We start from the raw sequence: 8,575 nt of genomic DNA, 5'->3' as shown, positions 1-8,575 counted from the left end.
AGAGTAGTGGCAGAGCATGAATGAGGGTGCAGTGTGTCTTAGCAGCAGGCCTATGGTGGCATAGTGGTCAGGAGGCCTGCTGCTTTAATGGTCCATAAATCTGTGTGGACTGGCTGGTCTGATGCCGCCCCAGTGAGACCCTCTCATGCGTAAAATGAATCAGACCATTTTTACGGAGCGCAAGTCTGGGAGCTCTCACCCTCCCCTTACTCCAAGCGAGCCGATAAGAGCTGCTACACGCACAGCACTCCATTTCAGCAGGTCTGGAGCTCATAAAACTCTCTATTAGTGACAACCCCTGTTTGTATGCTGCTGTTTATTCAATCTGTCCTCTTGCTTTTGTTGTTCTCTCTCCGTTTGCATTTTTTTTCTCATTACACCTAGCTTTGGTTTCTGGTGTGGGAACACAGATGTTGACACAGCCAGTAAATGGGTGAGAACCGAAAAGATAAATCACATTCCAGAAGGAACTCTCTCCTATATGTATACTGTAAATAATCTCTCCTTTTCTCTCAGTCACACATACACTGAATAATACATTTTGTGTATTTGTCAGAAACATGCCAGGTATTGTACCTGTTTCTTTCTCTGGCTTGCTCTCTTTCTCTCACACACACAGACATTCAGAAGAATAGATGCTGTTGTGTAATGACAAGAAAAATGCATTAAATATGCACAATTTACAATTTTCTATGATTATAATCACTTTATGTACCTTATACAGGCGAAGACGTTATAGAGTGTTCTTAATAAAGTCACCACCCTGGTCCTTTTAGAGGATTTACATGTTCGAATAATCACCTGCAGTTGTTATGGGACTTGAAGGCAACCGGCACCCTGAGCTAATTAGTTTGAACCTCCTTTGAAATGCGAAGTGGAAGAGTCATCGAGAGAATTGTGACGTAGATTAAAGAGTGCCAACACATATGCACAGATATGCATGCAGAAACACACGCAGAGGCAAGTGCACAGACATGCACTGAGGCTCTACGACATTACATTTTCCTAGATAAGTATGGTCAGTGGGGTTACTGGTTAGACAGGTATTTGATTTCAACTGTGTATGAAGGAGGCCACGTGCTGTTTAAGGAAATGCATTAGAAGTCATAGCAAATCCAGACTTAATTGCTATGGAAGGAGCGAGTCACTGATGTAGCGCAAAATACAAGCAGGGCAGGCATCTTATTGTTATCTTTAAGTATTTCTTAAGGCTACATTCATGGTTAAAATAGTGTAAATGTTACGGGGATGCGCCCTCTAACTGTCAGCAGAGCAACCAGGCGTGGTCAACTTGTTTCAAATGCGCACTCTTTGTTCTCCAGGTTTGTTTTCCCTGGAGGTTCTCCCAGCTTTTGCCTGCAGTTATCCTCCACTAAAGAGCATGTTTGCCTACAGAAGCCTTTGTTTGACAATCCTCTCTGCTAACCGGGTCTTCTGAATTGTGTCAGCAGTGTGCTGATTGTCTGTTATCTGTCAGCTGATAAGTGCCTCCTTTAATGCACAGGCAATAAAATGCTCATGTAAGGCAGAGGAATGATCCTTTCATCAGTCAAACAAATATCCTGTAATTCTGTATTGATTCAGTATATTTGTTCAGGTTCGATTGGGCAAACGCTTGTATAAACAGGCTCAAGTGTTAGTTTGTTCCAGTCGAGGATTGAGAGGGCCAGGATGAACTTAGGACATTTTACTAGGGCTTAGTGAAAATGAGACAATACTGTGTAACTAGCTCTTCGTTAAAGAGATTTATAACAGTTTTTACTTGTTCATTTGAATAATCAGTGCTCAGTAAACATGACATCATGTACTTGTAATGGAAACAAGACTTGCATCCACAAAGCAACCAAGACACAACCAAAAGGAACGCTTTTAATCATTTGAAAGGGCCGAATCAGGGGCCTAGCTTGAAATGTATCTTTTACCACCATGGTTGAGTTTCCAAGAGAGCTGAGCTGATGCTAGAAGGTGGAGTCAAAATGCTGCAGACCACTGACTGGTCATAAAGAACTAACACTAGCCTAACATAGGACATCCTGTACATATCTGATTTGTAAATAACCAAGCTATCGTTGACAGTGACCACACTACTCTGAAGGAGTCCTATCCGCAGTGGAAAATCAAAAAGAGAAACGTACTGGTACCAAAAATGTACCAAAAATGTGTGTACGCTGTACCATACACTGGAAACACGGCATTGCTGAAAGCCTCCAACACACACACACACACACACACACACACACACACACACACACACACACACACACACACACACACACACACACACACACATAAGTTGTTGAACACAAAGAGCATTTGTAATATCAATGCCCCGGATGACCCCTCCCCAATCTCTTACACACACACACACACACACACACACACACACACACACACACACACACACACACACACACACACACACTCACACACACACACACACACACACACACACACACACACACACACACACACACACACACACAAAACTTGCTAAACATTCATTATAAATGGGCCAGGGAGTAATGGATTATATACACTCCAGCTGTAGCTGATATAATAGAATGATGGTCGCATGGTTCATCTCTATGGTCATATAGAGCCCAAAACACCCCACATGATATAAAAAATCCTTACGAACCAGATTTGGCTATGAACACTTCTTTTTTAAGATTCTGGGGAGTTGGTTGCAAAAAAAAGTTGGTCCCATAATCATTTAAGTCTGTAGTTAAGCTAATCCAGTCTGTTTGAGTTACCCATCAAACTGATTAGCCTATACATTTTACACAACCAGTACTTCACAAGTCCTTACACTTTATACAATGACAGCACTTTACCAAACCTGACTGTAACAAGTGAAGGCAAGACTGCCTTTTCGATCATCTTATCTGACTGTTTCGCCAAACACACAGCACTGAACTTTGTTCTTTTCTCTTTTTATTGACCAATATCCATGCTATCTCTTTGCACTTTTAAGCACACTAAAACAGCATGACTCCCTTATAAAGGCCTTCAAATAGCACGGCTGTACAATACACCACATGCAGAGGCAATTGAATTAACCCATTGATCCCTGGCTGTTCTGTTGCCAAGCTAAATTTTGTTATTCAACCTTAATGACTGCTCCTTGCAGGCAAATGAACACTTGTAGTCAATTAACTGTGAAGCAGGAGGAGGATACAGGAAAGACAACCCACTCCAACGTGTAGGCCGACCTATAGAATTTAAAATCAGAGACCTGGAGTCGTGACGTTTGTAGTAGACAAACATTAAACGGATGAATTCACTGTAAACAACAACATAACACCAAAAGCTTTGTTCTTTGACGCTCCCTTATCTTTTTACAGCATCAGGTCATCTCCGCCTTGCCTTGGTCACAAACACACTTTATCTTGTGGGACAATAGGGGTCTTGTGCTCAGCAGTGTTGTCTGGCACCACCAGCTCCGTAGTGGGCTATGACACGTATGAGGGATTTCAAGCAGTGTGAAAAAGTGTCCGTTGTGTATTCTAATATTTATACACACTACAATAATCAATCTGCCTGCTGCTTTGTAATATTATACACAGATGAACAATAAGGCCTTCACAAATCCATGTTCCAATGTTTCACCAATTCTCAAGAGGGTACTTCTACTGCCAGGGGGGTATGTAGGAAGATTATGCCCTACGCTCAACTGATTTGATACAATAGAAATTTGATTTTTAAAATATATTCATCAGCTGCAACGATATGGTGAAAATAATTAGCAAGCAAGCAGTTTAGTTAGCTAACAGTAAAACAGTAAAAACAGTTAGCTAAAAGTAATGAAAAAATTAGTTGTAAATATAAAGCTAGAATTAATGGATACACGGTTTAAATAGTTAGCTAAAAGTAATGGACAGAGAGTTAGCCAAATTGACAGAAGATGTGAATTGTTAAAATGAATGGATGAATAGCTAGCTAAAAGTGAGGGGTAAATGGCTGAAAGGGGTCAGGCCTATGTTCCCCAGTCGCATAAGCCTCTGCCTTTGTGGATTTTATTCAGGTTTTTGTTAGGGCTAGAGGTTACGGTCAGGTTTGGGGGGTAGTGTTAGGGTCTACATAGGCCTATTGGCTGTTGAATTTTTTTTTTTTTTTAAAAAAGGTCCGCTGTTTCCTGGTCACATACAAAGCGGGGAACATAGGTACGCTCCCACATGAAAATACCCGAACTGATAAATGGTTGTAATAGCTAAAAGTAAGGGGCAAAGGGAAATGTAGCTTCCGTCAGTACTTGAAATAGGCTATTAGGCTAGTAAACGTAATCAAACTGACCTAAACATTGACAGTTCAACTATATGAAGAACATTATTGTAACATCCACTGTGACATCATAAGTGTTAAATAATATGTAGTTTAAAATTGAACACACATTTGGAACATGACCGGTGTTTCCAATAAAGGGGTAGCCCACTTGAGTTTATCTGACAGGAGTGGAGGGGTAGCTACATCTAACCAAAAAAAGTTAGAAGCCACTGCTTAGTATGATACCAGTGCAAATCTCCCAATGTTGTCACTGCACTATGCATATAAACCGAGTGTGACCCGATGCCTGAGGGGCAGCGTATACCCTTCCTGGGTCTACAGGGAGGCAGGCTGCGTGCGGGCACACGACCGTAGTGTAGAGAAAGTGGTGCAGTGCCTCTCTGTGCCTGGCTGAGCACTGGGTAATGAAGCATGGCAGAGGAAAGAGGAAAGGAGTGTGTCTGCAGGGTAGGCATGGCCCTCGTGTTCCTATGCAACCAGGGCGGATGGCTAGGTGATGCAGGACCGCCTCTATTCTGCTTACTTGTCATGCTGCTGCCACGCTTTCTTTTGCTCGTTCTGGTTAGTTGTCCTTTTCTCCCTCTTTTCCCATCCCTCTTCCCTCCCAACACATAGATGTGATGTGGTCAAACATCCCGCCCACTTTCCCAAGGGCAATATGCAAAATGTCCCAAACCTAATCAACCACCATCAATTATCATTGGCCAAAGAAATCAGGCAGATTTTTGTGTAATCTCAAATCAAACTATGGCAAAACAGCTATTTAATAATTACCACACTGAAGTATTTATATCTAACATTTTTTATTTATAATAGAATTCTCCTCCTTCCTGTCTGTGACACAGTTGGCTGCTCTTGCCCTTTCAACCGGAGATCTAGTGAGAGCAGATGTGCCATTGTTTCTGAGGTTGTGTCTCGACTGATATACTTTCTAAGTGCCTCACCTCACCCCACTCTCCCCTATGTTGGTGCACTTTACATATTTGCAAATGGATGGACACATTTAACTAACATCATTAAAAAAAGGGCAACCACTTGAAAGGGGACGCTCAGATTAGCAAAAAACAAGAGAGATTAAAAATAAGGTGTGGCTGAAAAAAGAGTTGTGTTGGGATTGGGTTTTTGTGTTCGGCGGATGTATCATTTAAGAACTTCCCTATACAAGGATTAACCAAATCATTGCCATTAATTGTTTAGGAACTAAATAACGACAATGGAGACGCAAGAGACAACCTGTGATTATTCTCAGTGAGTGATTTTCATCCTAGAGAGAGCATTACACTACTACAAAGACAAACTCCTAGCATATTATCATCTGTTGTGTAGCCACACATTTCCTGTGGGCAACAAGTGTGGATCTATTCTCAGCCGATGACCTGGGTTTCAGCTCTCTCCTCCTGCTCCTCATAGGTTGGACAGGATAAGGTGTGATTCAGTCCTGCCAGGTCCCACTGTCAGTGTAGCCTGTGTCCAGCTGTAGAGACGGTGGGGCCCATTGACCATCTGTCCCCCACCAGCAGATTCAAGGCTCGGTCCCCAGAGCAGGGAACGAGGGGGCGGGAGCAAGATGAGGTCGGATGGGGGAATCAGCTTTGTGTTGCCATAAAGCTGTCTTTCCTCTCTCCTAGCAACGGCCTCCCATTTCCTTGGTTTTGGGCGGCATGGTCCTGTTGGACGGTGTGCACGGCCCCCTCACTCACTCTCTCTCTCTCTGTCCTATTTATGGTAATGAGCCATCTGCCCTCTCTGTAACAGCCGCCCAAATAGAGGAGAGGCTGGGAGGGGGGTGTCTCTGACAGACAGGAGTATGAGACAAAGACGCTTATCCTGTTGTGTCTGCCTCTGCCCCGGTGGATGCCTTCAGATGGGAGAACTGAATGATGACGAAGAACGGAGACAAATACTGATACGTGTGTGTTTTTATTCAAGCATATAATGTCAAGGAGAGATATTATTTGAAATAAGGTCCTCAACATAAACTCTGTGTGTCCGTGTGTTTGTATGCATCTGATAAAGACAGATAAAGTGACAGACAGAGAGTGTTACCAGCTGCAGGTCAGTACATTAAGTTGTTGAACACAAAGAGCATTTGTAATATCAATGCCCCGGATGACCCCTCCCCAATCTCTTACACACACACACACACACACACACACACACACACACACACACACACACACACACACACACACACACACACACACACACACACACACACACACACACACACACACACACACACACACACACACACACACACACACACACACACACACACACACACACACACACACACACACAATATTGACTCCTGAGCTGAATATTACACAACCCTACTATTATTCAGAGCTGCTATATGGATGTGCCTCTGTGACTTGGTGACACCGGAGAGTGGTGGGCAAACCAACCAATACAGAGCCACCCAGCATTCAATAGACCTCTGTTGCCACTGGATACTAGATTGGTTACCAAGCCAACACATGTGCCTCACTGTCATGTCTCCAACAGATTAGTGTTGAAAACAACAGATATCTTGTCAGTTAATCTCCCCATGCTTCAGGTTTAGGTGAAGTAATATTTTTTATTTAAAAGAGGGCTGACGATTCAGTATGAAAAATGGAATTAAAGAGAAGTAAGACTGAATGAAGATGACGTAAGACGAGGTGAAAAATGTTTCCTTCTGGCCATGGCAACACTGAGTCCAACCATTTTATCATCAGAGGACAACAGCTAGTGCATCATGAACACAAAGGCAGTTGGTTTGTCATTCACATTTACCACTGACAATTCCAAGTCCATTCAGCAAAAGTGATCAACTTGATTAAATCCTTCATAACTTGCCACATCGCAGCAGATTTAACCATAAAAGACGAAACAAAAACTACAGCAAGCACTCTTTCAGTTTGTGGCATACCAGTTACTAATGTTGGCTAAGGGTACTAAGGGTTTTGTAATATTCAATGGCTGACACAAGACTTTCAGTTGACTCCTTTCCTGAGGTCAATCACCATTAACCTCATCAGCACACAGACAGACAAAGTCGCATATGGGTCAAAGACCACAGAGCAAAAAATCACAGATGGTCCTGCTGATTGGGTTGATTTCATGCATAAAATAAACCATTATGAGAGCAAGCAGATGCATAAACGGAAAATATAAATACTATAAATGTGTATGGAAACTAAGAATTCTGCATCAGTTGTGAAGATGCTGCCACCTAAAGGCAGTCCCAGGGTAGTTTTGCAGCTCAGTGACTCATTTACTGTAAGTAGTTAATTAGTCAGTGGAACAGTATTCATTTAGACCAGCCAAAAAATATGCAAATTAATTACCATGTTGTCACCCCAGGCACATATTGATATCCTACGAGCAAATATTTGCATAATACACAATTTTGAGCAGTGTAAAAACACTGAGGTTCCAGTCCATCAGAGGTGAGATCATTCTTCAACGCATTTGGCAATTTTGACACAAGTATGACAAACAATGGCGTTGTCATGGCAGCATCATGGGGCCAGGGGTCTGGAAAGTAAAGATAGTTTGCAGCGGCTGCCAGGAGTGAAAGCTCAGGATGAATGTGAAGGAAAAACTCCTATTTATCATGAAAAACTGAGAAAGGTGAAGCATCATTTAGACAATAGAGACAAAAAGAGCACAGAGGTGAATTATCATGTGATGCTCATCTTACGAGTAGCATGCAGTGAAAACTCCAAGGTGGAGATGAAGGGACATCTAGTGGACAACCATGGTGCCAGTGTTTGTTTAAAGTTTAGCAGAAGAAGAAGAAGAAGAATTCCTTTATTTGTCCCGCAATGGGGAAATTCAATTTTCACTCTATTATTCATGTTACACACACACACAGGCCCAAAACACACACACATGCACAGACAGGACCTATATACATGCAGTTAATGGAGAGATGTTAGAGCGAGGGGGCTGCCAGTGAACGGCGCCCCGAGCAGTTGGGGGTTAGGTGCCTTGCTCAACAGCACCTCTGCAGTGCCCAGGAGATGAACTGGCACCTCTCCAGCCATCAGTCCACGATCCATTCATGGTCCACACAGGGACTCGAACCAGCGACTGTTTCAACTGTAAACTGAGGAGACTGACAATAAAGCCAAACGTATGAAAAAAAATAAAAAGATCCCAAAACATACTTCACATATTATTTGGAATATGATGATTTATTTATTTCTGGTCTATTTTTTCCCATGTCAACCCAAAATCCCTTTCTCACAGAATCTTTATCACAACAAGAAAAGCAAGAGACAACCTGTGATTATTCACACAC

The sequence above is a fragment of the Echiichthys vipera genome (assembly GCF_963691815.1).
Source record: "Echiichthys vipera genome assembly, chromosome: 11".
In the NCBI taxonomy this organism is placed as follows: Eukaryota; Metazoa; Chordata; class Actinopteri; order Perciformes; family Trachinidae; genus Echiichthys; species Echiichthys vipera.
This window is presented reverse-complemented; position numbering follows the sequence as displayed.